We start from the raw sequence: 23,351 nt of genomic DNA on the forward strand, positions 1-23,351 counted from the left end.
CTGCCCAATTAGTAATCAAATGCAATTAAGTAAATAAAAACTTCTTATTAAATGATTTACAGTTATTAAAGTCTCAGAAAATAATTAATTCAAACCAAATTACTGTCATTGCAAGTAAGCTATTATTCTGAGGCACTTAAATACCAGAAACAGGGAATTAAACAATATTAATAGTGTACAATAAACTGCTCAAAGGACTGCCTTTCATGTTAAGTTAATAACTGATATGAAACCTGTGACTCCAGGGAAATACTGCCAGTTCAACTATTTGGAATTTTGTAAATAATTATATGTCACCTGAAAATATTAATATGATTTATACAGAAGTGTGATACTGCGAGTACAGCTATCTGGAATTTTGCAAATAATCATATGTCATTTGTGAATAGTAATATGATTCATATGCTTGTCCTACAAATGTAAGAGAACTATATGTTATGTGTATATTAAACTACTGCTGCAGAAGTGTGTGTAAAGTACTGAGCTAAAATGTAACCACAGTGTACCTTACTGGAAAAGAACAGAAATGTATATAAACTATATACCTGTGCAAATGTATGTTTTAATAGTAAAAGCTATAACATACAGAGTTAACTTGCAAAACTTCAAGAAAATAAGTTGAAATTGTTTTATGATTGTGTTATCTCAGTTTCAGTGCAGCAAGCCGACAATATGTCTAGAGCTAGAGGTGTTCCTATTGTCCTGAAACAGAAATAATTACTAGGTTTCAAATGTAAAAGTGTTTAATTGTTTTACAGCTTCCAGTTCTGAGCAAACATCTGAGAGATAAGTATTTTCCACAGAGAAATGTTAAATTTTGTTAAGTTTCTGTTAGTCTGGGAACTGAAGGCAGGTGACAAAGAGTGATGCCATCCAGGCTAACCCAGCAATAAGACATGATATTAATTTTAGAATTCTCTCTGATAGACTGGGCATTTTGCATCTTGGCTTGGACCTAGAAACACTCATCATCAGCACTACAGCTGCATTTTCCTAGCTAATAGTAAGTAACTAGGGTACAGTAATTTCTCTTAGATATAGATAGGAATATAGTAAAGATTAGTTTAGATGTTTTTGTATTTATTTGAGACTGTCCTGCAATGCCGTTTTAAAATATTTCCTGTGATTCTGAACTCTGCACTTACTGTGTTGATTGAGTATCGTCTTGTTCTTTTATTATTTATTATTAAATATATTTAAACCTATCTTTGTGGCTATTTGTGAGACATATTTAAGCTCTTAGAGTACTTGCATATGTATTTGGTGACACTGTACAGGCCACTCCAAATAGCCTTGGTCTTGGTCACACTTGCCATTTGGATAATAGTAACATTACACAGTAGAATTGGTCACCCTTCGTAAGGACCTTTATAGTAGCTGATAAGTAGGGGTTGGTGGCAGTGATAACTACCTTATAGTCTGGGTAGAAGGGGGCATAGCTAGTAAACCTGTGCCAGCCTTCCCCAGGTGTGTGTGTGTGGGTCTGTATATAAATCAAATCTCAAAGTGTGTGTGTGTGTGTGTGTCAGATACTTGGGCAGGGACATGAAGCACTGGTTAGACAGAGAGGGTGCTGGAGGTCTTGGCTTAACCCCTCAGCTAAGATCTTAACCCTGTAGCTCTGTGCCAGTGGGGACACTTACTGGGGATCTGGAGAAAGAGGGAAATACCAACCCCAGACTGACTGTGATCTCTGTGTGCTCTTAAGGGAAATTGTACTTTACTGTGTGTGTAATTGTAATCCTCCCAATGTGTACATCCCTCAGTGGTGCTAGTGGTGAGGACTGAGGCTCCTTGATTACTGGGTCAGTGCAGGGGTATCACAAAACCATATAGCATAATATTGCTATATTATTGTAAATAATTTTCTAAGCCCTTGCTAGCACATATTGTTCATAGTAAAACTCCATAGTTAAGGACTTGCATTTGTGTCCTGCTTGAACAAGTCCATACAATCTTCTCATTCCTTGATACTATGCTGTGCTTTCAGAATTTTCTAAGCTGCTAAGATACTCACATATATTGCTGCACTGCTATATTGCCAAAAAGTTTGAATTCATAACAAATGCTTTGGAACTACTTAAGATGCACTTTAATATTAATATACAGTGCCAGTCTTCTTATCTCTTTGACATGACTACGCAAGCTGTTTAAATTAAAGCTCAAATGCAGTGCTAAAATTTTAAATATCTTAAACTAGGATATACCCAACTTCAGCTCCATTGAGTAGCAAAAACTTTACTATTTCACTTTAAAGCAGTTTAGAAATATTTCCAGGTTGACAGAAAATAAAATCATTGGCAGAAATTTTAGCTGTACCAGCAGCTGTGAAAGACAGGAAATTTTGTTACATGATAACAGTTAGTGGTGGAAAAAATATGTGAGTACATTCGATGATTGATAAATTCTTAACACATGGAAAACCTGATCCAAAAGTAGCAGCTGTAAGTATGTCTTGTTTGTTACAGACAGAAGAGTATAACAAATTTGTTCAACATGCTTTGGAAGGGAAGACAAAGAACATAAAGAATTGGTTCCGGAAATCAGATAAAATGTACTGTTTTTGTATTATTTTTATCTTCACCAACTGCCAACCATAAAATCTCAAATTACCTTATCTGCCCATTCACCCCCCCCCCCCCCCTTAGGGAGAGACACATAATCTCAGGAGACCATCACAGGAGCAGCCATATGTTTTTTTTTTGTTATAAGACATAATTCCCTCACCTGGAAGTTGACAATCACACTCACATGTGCAAGAGTGGCTAGGCCTTCTTCTTTCTACATGCTCCTACACATGCATATTCCAACATACAACCCCCCCAAGATTACTTATTTTACGAAGGAGAACAGCTTGACAGACCCAGACACACCTCCCCAGCCCATATACTGCATGCTGTACTCCTCAATCTCCAGCAGTAGTTAGCATGACTGAGGGATGGGCAGCAGTCAAACTCCCAGGATGCATTAGCTCTCCTTCCAGGCATGTCAACTGGCACTGACTGCTCACTCTCACCCTCACCTATTGGACTACTGTAGCTTGTTTTTTCCGGTCTGTAAGGAGAGGCTCACACCTCATCACCCCCCAACTCTCCATCTTAAAACAGATAGCTGTTGTGGTGCAAGTTAAAGGGGGCAAGGACCTCCTTTATGAACAGAAGTAATAAATCAGTTACCTTTATAAATGGAAGTAATAAAACAATCTATTTTTCTAGCTACCTATCTTTCTGTCTTTCTGTCCTTTTTCCCAATCTATCTATTCACATCTGTCTACCCAAGTAAAAATAGTGTCAGTCTGGATGAAACAAAATGTCTGTCTATCTATCTCCCTGTCTAGCTGTCAATCCTAATAAAAAAATAAATAAACATATAAATATATAAACATCCCTTGGACCAACTTGGGGAGCGGTCAGTGTTTTCCAACCAACAGTATTGATGCCAATGTAACTGTTATGAGAAAAAGTATTCTGAGGTGAATATTAACAGTGCTTTGAAAGGTGCTTAATATTTTCAAAGAAAAGTTAATACTGGGTGTGGCGCCCATGCCCTGGCCCAGCAATCAAGGAGGCTCAATCCTCACCACTAACGCCAGTGACAGGCATCTCATATAGGAGGAAAGGATAACAAATACTCACAGTAAAGTGCAATTTCCCTTAAGAGCACACAGAGATCATAGTCAGTCTGTGGCTGGCTGCTCCCTTGGTCTCCAGGTCCCCAATAAGACTCCCCACTGGCACAGCTATAGGGTCCAGATCTCAGCCTAGTGGGCAAGCTAAAACCTCCAGCACTCTCTCTGTCCAACCAGTGCTTCATGTCCCTGCCCAAGTAGCTCACACACACACACACACACACACACACACACACACACACACACACACACACACACACACACACACACACACTTTGAGAAGAGTTTATATAACCACACAGACACTCCTGGGGGAAGGCTGGCACAGGTTCTCCAGCTGTGCCCCCTTTTCCCAGACTATACAGTAGAAATCACTGCCACCAACCAGCCAATAATTATCAGCTACCCAAAGTCCCTTAAAAGGGTGTCCAATTATTACTGTGCAATATTATTATCCAATTGGTAGTATAGCCCAGGGCTAAAGCTATTAGAGTGGCTTTGTACAATTTTACCAAAGGCATGCAATTACTCTTTAGAGCTTAAATTATCTCTACACAAAACAGCCACAGTTGAAAGATTTTAAAATATTTAATAAATAATAAAAACACAAGACAATACTTTTTACTACACAGTGCTAGTCAAGATTTCAGAGATCACAGAGAAATACTTAAAATAATTCAGTAGTACATTTCTGACATCACAGAAAAACACTTAGTCTTATCTTTCTAGTTTCTAGCTATTTCTAAGAGAAAACACAAGTCTAAGGTAAACTTACATATAGAGCAAGACAGTGCTGTTCAGTTGGATGGTCACGACAAAAATGCTTAATGCTCTCTGATTCTCTCTGTTTAAATTGACATTACAGTCTTGATTCACATTACATTATTCTTCAAACTTTCCTGGGGTTCCCAGGCTAACAGGCTACATTCTTTAGTAAGCTCACACCAGGTCAGGAAGCAAAGCCATTAAGGACATTTATGCATGCAAATTCTGGCCATTAAATCTGGCCTTAAAACAATAGCAAGAATTCCTTCACTTAGACAGGCCGGAGCCAACTTTAAAGATTAAAGACAGTCATAAAATGCTTGACTTAGCTTCTTTACAGCAGAGTGCACTGGTGTTACATTATTTTCCAGTTCCACATGTAACACTATTTTTTACCATTTAAGATAACAAGCCTGTGGTTTACATTAATATTTACACATGACAGAATTATCTATAAAATTCTATCTAGCTAGGCTGGCACCCTTCACCCCCCCCCCCGAGAACTCAAGCTAGTTTTTCAAGTGACCCTGAGAAACTGCTTGAGAGGGTTAGGTCTATCTGAGTATACCTTATCCCATTCCCTGTCTTGAGAGCCCATCTGCATTGGCATTGCTAATCCCACTGTGGTGCTGCATGGACATATATGCCTGCAACTCCAGGTTCCATCTTAGCAACTTGGCATTTTGCCGGCTGGCTCTGTTTAACCATGTTAGGGGGTTATGATCTGTCATAACAGTGAATTTCCTTCCATACAGATAAGGCTGAAGTTTCTGTAGTGCCCACACTACGGCTAGACATTCCTTTTCTACAGTTGCATAGCATTCCTCCCTGGGTTGGAGCCTATGACTGAGATAAACCACTGGGCACTCTTCCCCCTCTGAAGAAATCTGGCTAAGTACAGCTCCCACCCCATGGTTTGAAGCATCTACCTGCACAACAAAGTCTGGACAGGCTAACACGGGGGGGTCCTCCCAAAAAGCTTCTTTACGTTTCTGGAATGCCTGCTCACATACCGGGATCCACACTACCTTATCTGCCCTGTTCTTCCTTGTCAGGTCTGTGAGGGGAGCAGCTATGATACTATAACTGGAGACGAACTTTCTGTAGTGCCTGCTGTCCCTAAAAATGCCCTCAGCTACTTTTTGGTAAGAGGTGCAGGCCATGCCAGAATGGCTTCCACTTTGGCAGGTTCTGGCCTTATCTTACCACTCCCCACTCTATGTCCTAGGTAGGAGAACTCTGCCATAACCACCTGACATTTGCTCGGCTTAATGGTCAGCCCTGACCTCTGTAGTCTGCCCAGTATCTCCCTGACATGCTGAAGGTGCGCTGGCCAGGAATGGCTGTAGATGGCAATATCATCTAGGTAAGCAAGGGCAAACCCTCCTGCTCCTGCTAGGATATGATCTATTAGCCCTGGAATGTCGCTGGAGAATTCTTCATCCCAGAGGGCATCTTTCTCAACTCATACAAGCCAAAAGCAGTAACAAAGGCTGACTTCTCTCTATCACTGGGAGTCAAGGTCACCTGCCAGTAACCCTTGGTAAGATCAGTGGTTGTAAGATAGTTGGCCCCACTCAGCTGCTCTAGGGCCTCATCTGTCCTAGGCATGTAGTAAGCATCTGACTCTATGTGACTATTTAATTTCCAGTAGTCCACACAGATCCTGGTGCTACCATCCTTTTTTGGCACCAGCACAACTGGGGAGGCCCAGAGACTGTTGCACTCTTGAATCACCCCTAGTTCCAACATCTCCTGTACCTCCTCCCTCAGAGTCTGTTTGACTCTCTCAAGCACTCTATAAGGGGCATGCCTGATAGGCCTTTGGGGTCCTGTATCCACCTGGTGCTGCCCCAGGTGGGTGCACCCTAGTTTCCCAGTGAATATGCCCCCAAATTCCTGCAACTCTGCTTGGATTTCTCAAACCTGGTTAGGAGATATCTGCTGGGACATTGCTAAGCCTTCCACTGAGGTGTCAGCCCGAGCCTCACTGAGGAAATCACTCCCCAGATCTCCCCCAAACTCCTCCTGCAATCCACTGTAAATGCTCAGCACAAGGGCTGCCCTATCGCCGTAAGATTTCATCATGCTAACATGGTACTTATGTGCCCCTGCCTTCTGCCTAGCAGTTCCACCATGTAATTAACATAACTTACCTTTCTTACCACCTTGTAGGGTCCCTCCTAAGCTGCTTGCAGCTTGTTGTGTCTGACAGGAAGAGAACTATTATCTGCTGCCTCACAGCATACGCTCTAGCTCGAGCATTCCTGCCATACCACACCTTTTTCTGTTGTTGGGCTTCTGCCAGGTTCTCCTGGGCCAAGCCCATGAGTTCCCTGAGCCTTGTCCTGAGGTTTAGGACATATGCTATAACATACTCCTTGTGAGACTTGCATTCACCTTCCCACTCATCTCAAATTAAATCTAGAGGTCCCCTCACCCTATGCCCATACAGCAACTCAAAGGGTGAAAAATGTATGGATTCCTGGGGAACCTCTCTGTAAGCAAACAACAGATGGGGCACATATTTGTCCCACTCTCTCTTAAACTGGTCTACAAATGCCCGTAGCATGGACTTGATTGTAGAGTTTAACCTCTCAACAAGACCATTAGTCTGGGGATGGTAGGGGGTGATCTTCATGTGCTTCACCCCACCGGGCTTCCACAGACTGACATGAAACTGGCACCTCTGTCAGTCAGTATTTCTTTTGGGAAACTTACCCTGCTGAAAATCACTAGCAAAACATTTGCCACCTTCTCTGCCTCAATGGAGGACAAAGCCACTGCCTCATGGTATCATGTAGCATAATCCACTACCACTAGGATATACTGTTTCCCTGTGGAACTGGATTACTCAGAGGACCCACAATATCCATAGCTACCCTCTGAAATGGCTCCTCAATCACTGGCAAAAACATCAAAGGAGCTTTCACCTTGTCTCCTGCTTTGCCTAACTTTTGGCACTGTTCACAGGTCCTGCAGTACCCTGTTACATCTCTGGAAATTCCAGGCCAATAGAAGTTCTGCATAATATGCCTCTTTGTACGTTTTATGCCCATATGACCTGAAAAGATAATATCATGGGCTATGGCTAGAAGCGCCAGATGGTGGGCTCTAGGCACTACCAACTGCTGTACTCTATCACCTTCTAGCCCTCCCTCAGGGGTCCACTCTCTGTATAGTAACCTTTTGTCCCAGTATACAGATACCCCCTTTCCTTGAGAATCAGGTGCCTCCCTAGCTACCTGCCTCAGGCCTTGCAATGTAGGGTCTGAGAGCTGAACCTGTCTCAACTCTCTCCTTGTAACCCTTCCCAGCTCCCCTTCCACAGGAAGTCTGTCATCCTCTGACAGTGGTGCCTCACTGTCAGCCTGGGTACTCCTACTCACCGCTACCTTTGCAGTCATGCTGTCCAAGGGACCATCAGTACCTCAAGCAGCTGTGGCTCACATTCAGTCTCACTGTTACAGTGAAGCTCCCTCCCTGAAGTAACCACCTCACCAGTCCTGGCTGCAAATATGCAGTCTGTCTGGGTCTCCCCCAAGCTACCAGACGCACATGCTTGTCTCCTAGACTGACTGTGTGTAACTGCATAAACACATGGTACTGCCTTATCCAAATCTTTCCTATCAGGACATCTGCAGGATGGTAGTTCAGTACCCCTGTTGTCTCAAGACAACTTACTACTGACATTTTGTTTTTCCCCACTTACTGACTCCCTCACCTTTTGTTCCCCACCTTGCCTCCATGGACATCTGTATGCCACATGGCTCCACTGGTTGCATTCAAAACATTTAACCCTAGGTCCTGGACATGTATCTGGACTAGTGACTTCCCCTGCTACTGGCAGATTCTGTTGGGGCAGTCTGTGCTGCCCACCATGGGTTCCTTTAGACCCATGAGCAGTACTGGGGGTCCCTTTCCTGTGCAGGGCTGCCCTGCTTGCCAGGTATAGCTCTCCCTTCTTCCCCAACTTATCTGAAGTAGCACATTGTCTATCAGCCAACCAGATCCTCATGTTCTCAGGCAAAGTGCTAAGGGCTTGTTCCCTCACCAAAAGGTCTGCCAGCCCTTCAAAAGTGGTGATGTGACATCCGCTCACCCACCTATGGAAATACGTGCTCAGTTCAGCAACATATTCACACACACTTTCATCTGCCTTGCGTCTGTGCTCACAAAACTTTTTCCTATATGTTTCAGGTGTTAGCTTAAACAATTCTAACTAGTGATTTTTAACAGCAGTATAATCAAAACATGCAACATCAGACATTTTTGACAAAACAGTTACAGCTTTACCATGGAGTAAGGGGGTCAGGAACTGTACCCAGAGCCTTTGGTCAACACCATACTGTTTGCATACCCTCTCAAACATATGAATGAAACTATCAAAATGATCCCTCTTTTTAAACTGCGGAAGAAATTTATTGACATTTTGTGCTTATGGGGTCCAGTTGCTCCCTTCCCCATTACCTCCATGACTCTGGTGAAGAGTTAGCATTTCCCTCTCATGCTTCCTCTGCCGTTCCTTTTCCTCAGCTTCAATCTCCAAAAGCCTGGCTTCCAACTCAAGTCTCTTTAGCTCCAGATGGATTTTTAAGTCCTCTGCAGAAAGGTTGAGCGTTCCATTCCCTGAGGGTATCATATCTCCACTGCCAATCTGATTGTCCTCCTGGTTGTTGTTTTCTGATGCAGCTGTAGCCAAGGCTGCAATCAGGTCTGCCTTAGTCAGGTTTCCATATACCAGTCCCCTAGCTTGGCACATCTCAGCCAGCTGGCTCCTTGTCAGCTTTCCATACTCCTCTGCTGACATGCTGCCTACTCACCCTGACTAACTAAGCTAAGAAAAGAAATAAAACAATTGTGATCTGAAATCTAAGTATTCACTGTGTGGCTGATTTAGAGTACAAAACACTTCCAAAACTCACTGTACACAAGCTTCAGGAATTCACTCTACCCACACCACTACAAGCCAATTAGTATTTGCCAACCAATTAATATGTGGTGTGGCTAATTCACTACAGCCAAACAATTAATATGTGACACCCGTGCCCTGGCCCGGCAAACAAGAAGCCTCAATCCTCACCACTAACATCAGTGACAGGTGTCTCATATAGGAGGAAAGGATAACAAATACACACAGTAAAGTGCAATTTCCCTTAAGAGCACACAGAGATCACAGTCAGTCTGGGGCTGGTCATTCCCTTGCTCTCCAGGTCCCCAATAAGACTCCCCACTGGCACAGCTATAGGGTCCAGATCTCAGCCTAGTGGGCAAGCTAAAACCGCCAGCACCCTCTCTGTCCAAACAGTGCTTCGTGTCCCTGCTCAAGTAGCTGAAACACACACACACACACACACACACACACACACACACACACACACACACACACACACACACACACACACACACACACACACACACACACACACACACACACACACACACACTTTGAGAAGAGTTTATATAACCACACAGACACTCCTGGGGAAGGCTGGCACAGGTTCTCCAGCTGTGCCCCCTTTTCCCAGACTATACGGTAGAAATCACTGCCACCACCCAGCTAATAATTATCAGCTACCCAAAGGCCCTTAAAAGGGTGTCCAATTATTAATGTGCAATAGTATTACCCAACTGGTAGCACAGCCCAGGGCTAAAGCTATTAGAATGGCTTTGTACAATTTTACCAAAGGCATGCAAGTACTCTTAAGAGCTTAAATTATCTCTACACAAAACAGCCACAGTTGAAAGATTTTAAAATATTAATAAATAATAAAAACACATGACAATACTTTTTACTACACAGTGCTAGTCAAGATTTCAGAGATCACAGAGAAATACTTAAAATAATTCAGTAGTACAGTTCTGACATCACAGAAAAACACTTAGTCTAATCTTTCTAGTTTCTAGTTATTTCTAAGAGAAAACACAGGTCTAAGATAAACTTACATATAGAGCAAGGCAGTGCTGGTCAGTTGTATGGTCAAGACAAAGATGCTTAATACTCTGTTTAAATTGATATTATAGTCCTGATTCACATTACATCATTCTTCACACTTTCCTGGGGTTCCCAGGCTAACAGGCTACATTCTTTAGGAAGCTCACACCAGGTCAGGAAGCAAAGCCATTAAGGACATTTATGCATGCAAATTCTGGCCATTAAATCTGGCCTTAAAACAATAGGGAGAATTCCTTCACCTAGACAGGCTGGAGGCAACTTTAAAGATCAAAGATGGTCATAAAATGCCTGACTTAGCTTCCTTACAGCAGCGTGCACTGTTGTTACATTATTTTCCAGTTCTACATGTAACACTGTTTTTGCCATTTAAGACAACAAGCCTGTGGTTTACATTAATATTTACAAATGACAGAATTATCTATAAGATTTATCTAGCTAGGCTGACAGCCTTCACACCGGGTCTCACACTAGAGGAGCACTCATCCAAGTTGTCTTTTCCCAATACTAAAGCATAATCACGGTGCTCTAGTCAATACACAGATGATTATGATTGGGCTGTCCATCATGAGCATATTATGTGTTTCAGATATGGATGCCAATTCACCTAGAGTGAATTGGAGATCCAATCATAATTCTCTGTAGTATATGGACACATCTTCTCCATGTACTACTAGTTAGTGAAAAATTAGATTATAAAAAAACATGATCTGATGTGTTGTACCAGCTTTGAAAACTAGTAAAACAGTGGGGAAGTGGTTGCCATCTTACATATCCCCTGTGTAAGGCAAGGAGTTGTAACTAAGGTACTGGGTGTACTTTAGCAGACAGCAGGCAGAGACAGAAGTTGAAACAAAGCCATGAGGCTGCTGTTTTCTGGTCAGCGCTGTCTGCTTTTAGTTAGTGCAGAGTTAATGTTAACATTGCCTAGGGTGGTGTTTAACAATCTAAGTGTTGTTAAGATCAGGTCTTGCTCTATAGTAGCACTTAACCAGGATATTATTTAACCATTTTTTTAGCATAATTACAGTGCTCTATGCACTACATGTTTATTAACAACAGATGTAGTTTTTGATTTGTAAATTAAATGTAGAATTAGGTTCTTTTTCTTATTATTTTGCAGTCCATTAACATTCCAAGATTCCAATGATACCATTAAATCATTACTCTAATCATTGTTAGTTGTTGACATATTGAGTAAAGTGGAAAACAGACATTGTAGAGGAATGTAAATGCCATTCTGGTATATGTTGTGAGAATTCTTAATGGACAATAGATGCGGCTGTATGGTGTAAGAGTGACAACCGCCTCCCTCAGATCACCCCCCGTGCATATCCATGACCTACTATTATCTGAAAGAGGTGTAGGAACCATATTTACAAACCTAACTATTAAACAAAATTCTACTGATATTCTAAGATCCATCAGATACTCAGCACAAAAATAAACTTCATATCCTGCATTAACTTTTTGTGGATATGTCCTAAATTATGCCGTTTTTACTAATGATTAATTAAAAGAGACGTTCAGTTATGACCAAATACTGCTAGTTGGGGTTCCAACCTAAATTCACTACAAGAAGAGTATTATTTCTTCTGTTAAAAAGAGATTGTAATTATAAGTATTTGCCTTTACCTCTTGGATTGAATGTTAGTCAGAGTATATATTAATTACTAATTAGTGTGAGCTTTGGGAACCAAAAGGATTTTGATGTAAATCCTTCGCTAATGTTAGGGTTATTAGAAATTTGAAATTCGTATGCCTCCGTGAATTTCTTGTATATAGGAGGAGATCCATGTAATCAGGTACTCAAGAGATGACGCAATAGATTGTGTATTACAAGTGAGCTAAATGCCAGATCACATGTACATAACTCTCTTAAATTACAGTTACAACATATCAGTACACATAGATCCTTAAATCAGAACATATCATACCGTATCAATGTTCTTAGGTGCATAAATATCAATACCATCCAGCAGTTTAACTGCGTGACCATCTTTTTATACAATAGAGATCCTTATTTAACATATCTTGTCAAATTATCTTGCGTTAAGGCATTTTTAAATAAACTCCTGACAGCAATTTTACTGTATCTTGGTTTCATATAGAAATGCTTACCGTATCTAAGTATTAATATTTGGTTAAACATGACATTTGTTTTAGGAGTGTATGTATTATTGTTATAATGGCTTGGACCCAAAAATAATATATATGAAGTCCAATGTGGTGCATTTTGCTTGGTTAAGATGATATGGCATATAAACAACAGAAAATGTACACAGAAATAACATTTTTTCATATTTTTAAAGTGAAGATTATTACTAGAGCAGCTATTATAATGCTTTACATCCGTTGCACAACAACCAGGTACCACATAACATAGAATCTATCGTATACATTTACATATTTTGATTGGAGTGAGTGTGACTCTCAATTAATTATTTGATCTCTTTTGAGCTATATAGAAGTGACTCTGCAATCAGTAAGGTTACATTTTTCTCAGCATCACATAATTCATGGTCGAGGATAGACTTTTTCTTAATTTCAACAAGTTTCTCAAAATATGTAATAAACTATTACAATGACCTTAGAACCCTTTCTGACCATGCCAAAATTAATCTAAAAATAAGTGAGGTCAAGTCAAACATAAGAGACCAATTTGCATCAAACTGGACTCTAAATCCAAACCTTCTTAAAAACAGAGAACTCTACCAAGAAATATAGAAATTTCTTAGCCAAACGAACAACAACTTAGAAAAATCAAATATTCCCTTTGGCATCCAATGGGCCACATCCAAGGTAACACTTAGAGAATTATTAATTCAAAAAGCATCCTTAAAGAAACAAGCTAAATCACAAATGGCTACTTTAGAATTCAAACTAAAAAGACTTGAGCTAGATCTGCAAACCAAATACAACCCAGATTTAGAAAAAACAGATGCTATCCTTACAAAAACAACTGCATGAAATCCAATTAAACCAATTTTCACTTAACAAACTCAGACATCTCCATAGGTATGCTGAATGGGCCCAAACCCCTTCTAAAATTCTGATCAACATTAAACCTTCACCCTCTAGAATAAACCAAATTAATCATAACAATAGGTCCTTCATCTCGGACAAGGAAATCATTCAAGTTTTTGAAGAAATATATCAGGAGGTCTATGGCCCCCAAAAACATGCAGAGGAGGCATCCACTGATAACTTCTTCGATGAATTACAATTCCCATTATTAAATGACATTCAGATAAATACACTTAAGGCATCAATAACTGTTGATGAAATATTACTAGCTATCAATAAATTGAAATCAGGGAAAGCACCAGGTTCCGATGGATATTCAGCGGAATTCTACAAATCCTTCAAGAAATAATTAGCTTCACTCTTACTCAAAGTATATAATCATATAATAAAATTAGGCATTACTGATTTATATATAAATAATTCTAAGACAATACTTATACCAAAGCCTAACGCAAATGAAAATAATCCCAATGATTATCGCCCAATTGCACTAATTAACCTAGATATAAAAATTCTATCATCAATACTGGCTGACAAACTTAATAAAATACTCCCTTATATTACATCTCCCGAACAGCTAGGACTCATGAGTAATAGGCAAGTTTGGGACAATACGTTAACAATAGAAGCAATAACAAACATGACAGTTAAAGACAAATACCCCAAATACGCACTTTCTGTTGATGCACAAAAGGCCTTTGACAGAGTCAACCTAAATTTTGAAACAATTTGCTCTTCCTGAAGAATTTATTGCTATAACCAGAGTTCTTTATAACAAGGCTACTACTACATTATACATAAACAAGAAAAAAAATCAAACCCTATTCCAATAGTAAATGGCACAAGACAGGGATGTCCGCTTTCTCCTTATCTGCTCAACCTTTATTTAGAGGCCGTCCTCCTGAAATTAAGCCAAAAAACATTCCACGACTCTATATACATTTCCAAAGTCCAAGTTAAGTATACAGCATTTGCTGATGATCTTAACATCTACTTTGAGTTTCCCTCCACAGACTTGGAAAATATATTAAGCTCCATCGATATGTTCTCTGCAATATCAAACTATGCCATGAATCCAAGTAAATCAAAAATATTTCCATTAAACCCTCTAGGACACAAGGAGTTTTTCACCCCAGAAACAAAAATTAAAGTAGATTATTCACTCAAATACCTGGGCATCACCTTTACCCATCCCCATCAGGAAATAAAAAAAAGCTTTATAAAGTATGATCAAAAGTTATAGAAGATCTAGACAGATGGAAAAACCTAAACCTTTCCCTTCTCTCCAAGAAAACAATCATAAAAATGAATATCCTCCCTAAAAATCTGTATCACTTCTATGCCATCAATCAAAACATTCTAAATATTTTTTTTTCTCTAAGATGACAACAACATTGGACAAATTTATCTGGCATCCTAAGAACACCAGAATAGTTATAACAGATTAACTCTGTCCAAGGAGAAAGGGGGTCTGAGCCTTCCTGACTTCCAGACATATTACTTTTATTATTAATGCCAGTCATATTATACAATTAGTTAACTATGAACTTTCTGATACATCATGGCACCCTCTTTGGATCAAAATTTATTACCACCACCTCAGTTCTTCCAATATAAACCCAAAGGCTATACCTTTTCTCAATAACAAAACTCTAAAAGACTTCAAAATACATCCTATTTTAATCAATAATATAGTTTGTTTCCATAAGCTCATAACCTCCTTGAACTTAAAGAACTCTTTAATTATGGCTCAATCAATCCATATGAACCCCAATATCAGACTTAATAATACTATGATAAATCTAAACAATTACCCAATTATAAAGAAGTGTTCAGTCTGGGATTTTTATCAAATCAAGATCTGCCATTGAGTTCTATTGTAGACTCCCCAGCAGCAAGTAAAAAATACCGTATAATTATTAAACAAATATTATATCTAGTAACTCTGATGACATCAGAAATGAATGTAACTACACAAGACTTCCATCAGTATCAACAAATCACCTCCCTTCTTTTATTGAGGGCTAAAATGTTATCAAAAACTTATAGATTAATTACTCAAGTTAAATTCAAAGACATACTCCTACACTCCAGTTATTGGAAGAGTCAAAATAATAAATTAAGTATTAAACAAAAACTAGCAGCAATCGACATAACCATAAAGCTAACCCCTTTTAAAAAAATAATCTATACTCAATTTATGATTAACAACAATGCCTATCACACACCACACTTTCTGAGCAAAATAAATCCAAATACATCACCTTTCTGTCCTACTTGCCCTAACTCAGTAGCAGACACTCTCCACATATTCTGGTCTTGTAAAAACATATACAAACTATGGTGCTCTTTAAGAGCAAAACTAGAGAAAACAGGCTATATGAAATCTACCCTCTCATGGGAAATGGCAATATTAAACATTTTCCCCAGCTCCTATACATTTGAGTCTAAACATATTATTGTAACACTGTGCACAACACTGAAATCCTATATAGCCCTCAACTGGGGTTCAGGCGCCTAGGCAGCGAGACATTTTCCTGTGGTACATTTGACTGGGGACACATGCCTGAGGTAACATTCAGCTGTAGAGAAATATGGCTGTTTGCAAATTCCCTGTGGGCAAACAGAAGCATGCACTGCCATGCCCACAACTTCAGTAATGAAATGCACATGGGGAAAACAATGTCCATAGTCCCCACGGGAACATGAGACAGTAGGCAATATGGCAGGCATCAGCAGCAGGCTGGCCAGAGGGCATGTCAGTGGCAGTAGAAATGCAGTGCACAATGGGCAGTGCCTTTATAATTGGAGTGTGTGGACAACTACCCCCTTCACAGTGTCTAGGGAACATTACCTAAAACACATACTTGAACATAAATGTGACTACAGTATCCTGCAGGATTTTTTCCATGCTGTAGCACACTTATACATATTGTAGTTACATAAGTATGTACTGTACACTGAGCACAACACTCATTACTTCTTCTGCCACCATTCATTTGGTTATTAAAGCTGTGAGCATGGCAGGGTGTGCTTCTCTTTGCCCACAGGGAATTTGCAAACAGCCATATTTCTCTACAGCTGAATGTCACTTCAACTATGTGTCCCCAGTCAAATGTACCACAGGGAAATGTCTCGCTGGCTAGGTGCCTGAACCCCCTCAACTGACTTGACAGATCCAAGACTTCTTGGGTAGAGTTTAAATCTATAACTATCAAATATGTTCTAGCAAATAAACTAAGAACAGTAAGCCATAAGACATTAACCTATTTCCAGAAATACTGGAAAAGACATAGAGGTTCTTAGCTAAAATCTCAGTAAGTTAACTAGAGCACTTTTATGTTTCTTTCCTATTCACCATTAAATAGTGATTTTCCTACACAGCTCCATATAAAGGCTGCTATCAATCTGTTTGCAAGAGGATTATGTTATGCCCATTTGGTTTATCAAAGTGTCCTCTAGTATATAAGCATTAGTATCTACTACTACCACATGTAAAATTATCAACTTATAATATTTTCTATGACAACCTGCATGAGTGACAGCCCAATGTAAATAATGTAAATAGTTGCCTGGATAGGCTGAGGTATATGATTACACTTCCTCTCTTGTAATAACAATGTTTAATGTTATATTATCATTATTAACGACCAGTTGTTAGACAATATGTCTGAAATCTAATTCATATTCAACACATTCAACACTATAAGGCATACTCGCCTCTTGTTAATGCCTATTACAAGTAAAAGAATATCTGTTTTTGTTATATTTTTTTATTATGTGCCTTTCTATATTATGGTCAGTTATCCCATATACCTTGTAGCTTTTCTGCATTATTTGTTTCTCAGTTGATTGTAACTACATTGATATGTTTATTTTCAGCTTGTACTGGACTGTTCACTGTTTTTAAAGAAAAATTAAAATAAAAAATCACAATTGAAAAAAAAAAACAACAGATGTAGTTTATTTGTTTGATGGAGTGATCCATTATTTCTGTCCCAGAACATTCTTTGTGCAGTGACAAGGGCTCTAGAATGTCTATTAAGAGAAATTCTCTGCTCTGCATCTCTGCCTCTCCTTGCAATCTAGTATTTTATGTCAGGTAAAATCAAATAATTTTCTCTATGTAGTATTCCTTTTTGTTTGGTATTTGTAATTAGCTTGTTTTTCAGAAATTTAAGAAAGGTAGTGTTAATGCCTGTGTTTAAAGGTAATAACACAAGTCATCTTTATGACGGCTGAATTATAAGTTTACCATATGCATTGTACATGGTAACAGAATTGTCCTGATCTGGAGAAACGCAAGATAATTGATCCTGAATGAACAATGTCAATTGTGTGCGTGTAATCATCTATTCTTTAAGCATTACATCAGCAATGGACAAAAAAATTAATGGTGCACTCAGTTTGGACAACTTGAACAATTTTGATTTGATTCCCCATAAGAGCATCTTTCAAAGCCTAACATAACATCAGTCAATGCATAATAAACTACATTTTCAAATGACTGAGCATCAGATGCCAATAGGTTGTATTATGAATAATAAATCAACAGAGACTTTAGTCACAAGAGGGATCCACTAAGGGTCAGTCTCTTGGTTTCCTACTATCTAGTATCTGGTATCTGGTTATCTGGTATGTTCTTCCCAGAAGTCAAATCCAAAGGACCAGCATGGATGACTCGATTTCTAGATAACCATACCAGCACCACTGCGTGCAGACACATATGCGTGAGTGCCGATGATACCAATGGCCCTTCCACAGCAGGTAGTACCTCAATGAGTGCGGCACAGAATGTTGCTAGTACCAGTGTCATGGATACTGGTACCAGGCCCACTACTGCTGATAGTGTTGATGATGCTCCATCCTCGGAGAAGTACTGAATGATGCAAGGCATAAAATACATCCCAAAATGTGGGACAGAACATGAATAGCCATCCTTTTGCACACGTCAGCCATCTTTAGTGTGACTGTGGTCTTTATGCCACTGCCCTTAGTTGGTTTACTTCTTATCTTTTTAGACCCACTGAGGAATTTTTCAGGTATCAATATTACCTCACGTTGCTGTTATTATTTGGGTTATATGTGGCTGCAAAATGTAGGGCAGCACATCAATAGCTATCCTTTTGCTTATTTCACTCACCTTCAGGGTGACTGTGGTCTTTATGCCACTGCCCTCATTTGGTTCACTTCTTATGCTTTGGTAGACTCACAGAGGAATTTTTCAGGCATCAGTCTTACCTCAAGTTGTTGTTATCATTTGGGTTATATGGGGCTCCATTGTGGATCTTCTGTTGTTGTTACCACTCAGATTCATTAAGAAGAAGGTTTGGATTATCACTTCTGTACTGAGGTACTCAGCTTTATCTCCCTTTCTCAGGAACAGATCAGAAATCTTAAGACCCTTAAAATTTGCCTGGATGTTATCCCTAGCCAAGTAAGAAATTGTCAACTGTTGCTTAACCTTACCAAGACTGAGGCTTTTTTAAAACATGTATCCATAATGCCCCCCATATTTCCTTACCTTTCTTCTACAACTATTTGCATTGTGAATGGCATGGAGCTTGTCTCCAGGATGTGGGACCCAAGTATTTCTCTAGATGACATAATGTCAATGTCACATAAGAGTCAAGTGTCAGCAGTTGTATACCCTTGTTCTCAACTCCTTGCAGGGTTCCAGTGCAAATGTCATTCATATACCATTTTTCTTTCTGCCAGGACTATTTTATTTTGCTTTATCTAAGGCTTTCAGACATGAAAACTGACCATTTTCAGTAAATACAGAACTCCATTGTCAGACTCTTGATAGTTTCATCCTACCATGTCTATATTCATCACACTTGTATTGTTGTATCTGCAGTGAGTCTCAAGTGGCTTGCAGGGAAGTATACAAGGTATTACTCACAACTTGCTAAGCTTTGGAGGACCTGTATACTGTCAAACTCAAGGAGCTGGGGAAATTGGACAGCTATTTCACAAACTTCACTTGGCTGCAGAGGGGCTGCTACATTCTCCCATTATGCACTTGAAATCCTCAAATGATTACTTTCTTTTTTAGCCCCATCTCTGTTGTCCACCTTTAAAAAGGTTCTAAACATCCACAGATTTCATAAAGCATATTATAATTATTGATCAAATTTATTTTACAAATTTGTTACCACTCAGAAAAGTTATTTTTGAATATCACATTTACTTATTTTTACATTAGATGTCATATTAAACTGACTTCACCCGACATGTTGGCTGTATTCTTACAGTTGAATTGCTCAAGTACAGTACTATCATATAATTATAAAATATGCCTGCAAGTTATGGAAAGGCCCTGCATTACAGTATTACCTTTGATTCATGGAGCTGAATGTCCTGAACAGTGGTCTGTGATGACACTTGTGCCATTTAGACATGTGGATTCAGATGACATGTGGTGAGGCACCTGTTGTAGGGGAAGTACAGCAGGGATAGAGGGCAGGGTAGTCTCCCTTGGAGAGCAGGCATAGGTCTTCTAATAAGGGTATGTTGGGTTTTCTGTGCTAAAAATGAAAATAGATGCTACATTATCTCTCTTATACATGTTAGTATGATGGCAGCCACTAGCTTATCATTTGTTTTCAAAAGAGCAACAATACAGGAAGCAGTGGAAGATCCTATTTTAAGGGAACCAAGCCAGGTGCAAACTGAGGAATAAGGAGGATTAAGAGGAAGGGATGCACAGTAGTCAGACAATTAGCTAACTCCTTGGTACAGCCAAGGCTAGACGTTCTGTTAAAATCACTAAGGCTAGCTAGCAAGTCAGTACCCTGGGAAGTAAATGATTCACTGGGTAGGATGCACACATTGACTTCCAACATCAAATTCTTGTCATAGGGAGGTCTTTAAATGGGAGTGCTCCATCAAAAGGGAACAGCAGGGGGGGGGGGGCACTTATAGGATAGGATAGGATAAAAAGTACTTTTCAGTGAAAACTATGCCAGCTCCCTAAAAAGTGTTGGCACCATATCATTGTTCTCATTTTGGCTGCCCTCCTAACAAAGGTCATGGGAAATTTAGGGTGATGCATCATTTATTACCCTATGAACAGGGAGGAGAACAGCATAGCCCCTCAAGACAAATGCTGTGCAGACTATGGCATGGTGGGAAATGAAGTCAGTCTCTTGTACATAAAGGCAGTTACCTGGCTGGAGAAGGTTAATACTGAGTCATACTGGGGCTGTAGCGAGTAAATCCAGAACACTCAGGCTATCCAAAGTCCTTAAGAAATGCTGGGATATACTCTGGAAAATGCATAATCACTGATTATAGGAAATTCTATGTACAAGCTGACAGCTGTAGTTCCTAGTTCCAGAATATGTGCAGAGTAAAAAAGTGTGATTGGATATACTGATCACTCCTCCCTGCCTCTTCAACAAACAATGGCAGTTAAGTCATCCGTCATCTCTCTAAATGGGAAGCTTGGTCAGAATAAAGACAAGCCTGCAGGCCCAGCACATGTTTTACAGTTTATGGACTTATAAGGCTATTCCATCAAAAAAAAAAAAAAAAAAAAAAAAAACAGCAAGGTCTGTAAACTAAAGCAGCAATGGGTTAGTCAAAGACAGAACATAATGGGTAACTAACAATAACAAATGTCATTCTTATTATCATTTGCCCTCTTATCTACTACCTGTGAATGACTTCTGTCCATTACCTGTCAAGTACTCTGTTTGGTAGGATATATAAGAGGCTGCAAAACAATATACTTTAAAAGGTGCAATGCACAGAACACTGCAGCAAAAAAAGACATTGTCGTCCAAAATGGCAGAAAGTTAGTTATCTCACATCCTGATAAGTGCAGTTTATTTGACTTTCCTTAGTGCAATTTTTTAGTAGTGATTTCATTAAAGCTTACTGGCTTTTATTCTAAAAATCAGTTTTGCACTGCAGTGGGTTCTTTTACCTTTTCCCAGTCTGTTGTGCAGACAGAGTTTGTATGTCTATGTAAGGGGAATGGGAGCCATGCCTCCCATATGGGGATTACAAAGGGGCTTTCAACCTGTAAAGAATGTCTTTTTTTAAAGATTTCAAGTTACGCTTCTTAATGTTAAAAACTGATGAAGAGTAACTTGCTGTAGGGTAACTCAATGGAACATAGTTAAATTCAGAAAACAACTGCAGATAATTCATTTGTGGCACCCATCTTTGTGGTGCTCCCGCTGTTATACTTTACCAAGCCCTGGAGTTTATTCTGAATCCCTGCTGAATTTAGTACTCTATAATGTCTATGGTTGTTTTATACCAGATTTTTATTTCCATTATTATGATAATGCATCTAGTGAAAGGAAGCAGATAAGCAAGAGAAGCCTTGGAAAAAAAGAGGAAAATGAGCAGTTTTAGCAGTTGTAGAAGTGTATTGTAATTACTATTTGCAAGACAAAATATACCAAAGTAAAACACAGCTCCATTTGCACCAAAGTATAGGTGAAATGAAAACACTCCTCCTTATCAATAAACAAATAAAATTGTGTGCATTTTATCAGCAGATTATCAGCAGATTAATTGACTATTGATTCATTTACATTTGATAACTGGGAATGACCATATGATGCTCCCATTTTCCTAGAGTCCCAGGGATTAGAAAATGTCCAAGCAGTAAAATGAATAATGAACAGCAGTATATATATGTATATATATATATATATATATATATATATATATATATATATATATATATGGGTGTATGGGTCTATTTCTATTTACAGAAAGGCCAAAATACCGACAACCACAATGCCAAGACGAAAATCACGAAACATGGAATCACAAATCAGGTAAGTATGCACAGGGCAAGTGAATACTTATCCATATGGGGCATTATGCTGTTTCTCCACTGTAGTAAATCCTGGATTTGGTATATGGGGGTGTGGGGGTGTAGTCCCCACCTAAGTGGGTTTTAGGTGGTGCGCTGTTAGTTACTGTTGTTTTTGGCAAGTATTCACTTGCCCTGTGCATACTTAACTGATTTGTGATTCCATGTTTCCTGAGACCAAAACACTGAACCCCCCCACTAGAAGTACTCCCCTTTTCCTTTGTCCCAGATATTCTGCTAAATAACCATCCTGAAATCCTTTATCAAATTTATATGCTCAGTTTTTCCAAATGTGTCTCCTGTCACATACCTATTTGCACGTTTCATTTCTTAATATACTTCACTACTCTTTCTTTTTTTATATATACCTATGAGACCATTCATGCTCAAAGTTGCCATTGTCATAAGAAGCTATTTCTCCCACCTATTATGTATAACAGCTTTTTTTTATGTCTAGTTTCAGCTTTTGTGTCACATGCATACACTAATGTTTGGCAGCTTGATCTTTTATGCAGTTGTTTCTTGCCACAAACATTTGAACTTATGTCACATCTTACAAGACTTTTTTCTTTAATGAAAACTCTCAAACAAACGAACAAAAAAATCATACCCCCAAAACCTCTTCGTAAAGGATTAACTTATTAGAAACACAACAAAAAACTATGCATATTTTCAAATAATGATGTTTAACCCTCCTAACAGGAACAGTTGTCCCAGACAGACAGCTACATTCACAGTCTAACCTATGATGAATGTTATCCATGCTAAGATGCATGGTACAGCCTATGCTTCTACTTACACTAAGTGATGTCTGTTTTTGTCTTACCTTTATTCCTTTCCCAGAAGTAGAAAGCATCTTGAATGCTGTCAAAAACAGTATGTTTTAGCCATTGAAAGAAAAAAATATTCTGTTTTTATTGCCCTAGCTTGTCTCCATTGAAACATGAGAACCAGATACACAGTTGTCTTCATCTACAAGCTTCTCGTGTTGCACTGGGAACTTTTATTTTCGAAAGGAAAACTTTTCATTCAATTCAATTTTCTTTTATTTACTTGATTCCAAATAAAAAAACGGTGTTGTTAGACTAACTCAAGGGTCTTAATCCAGTTATTTCCCTATGCAACACCCCAACTCCATG

The 23,351-nt window shown here is 39.1% G+C and overlaps 1 protein-coding gene across 2 annotated transcripts in view; it reads right to left on the reverse strand.

Annotated features, from left to right (window-relative positions):
• The window catches only part of ACOT12 (acyl-CoA thioesterase 12), a 772,547-nt gene that overhangs the window by 434,795 nt on the left and 314,401 nt on the right, over positions 1-23,351 (reverse strand). The window lies entirely within an intron of this gene.

This window comes from Protopterus annectens, chromosome 2.part2, assembly GCF_019279795.1.
Source record: "Protopterus annectens isolate FY-2018-M chromosome 2.part2, PAN1.0, whole genome shotgun sequence".
In the NCBI taxonomy this organism is placed as follows: Eukaryota; Metazoa; Chordata; order Ceratodontiformes; family Protopteridae; genus Protopterus; species Protopterus annectens.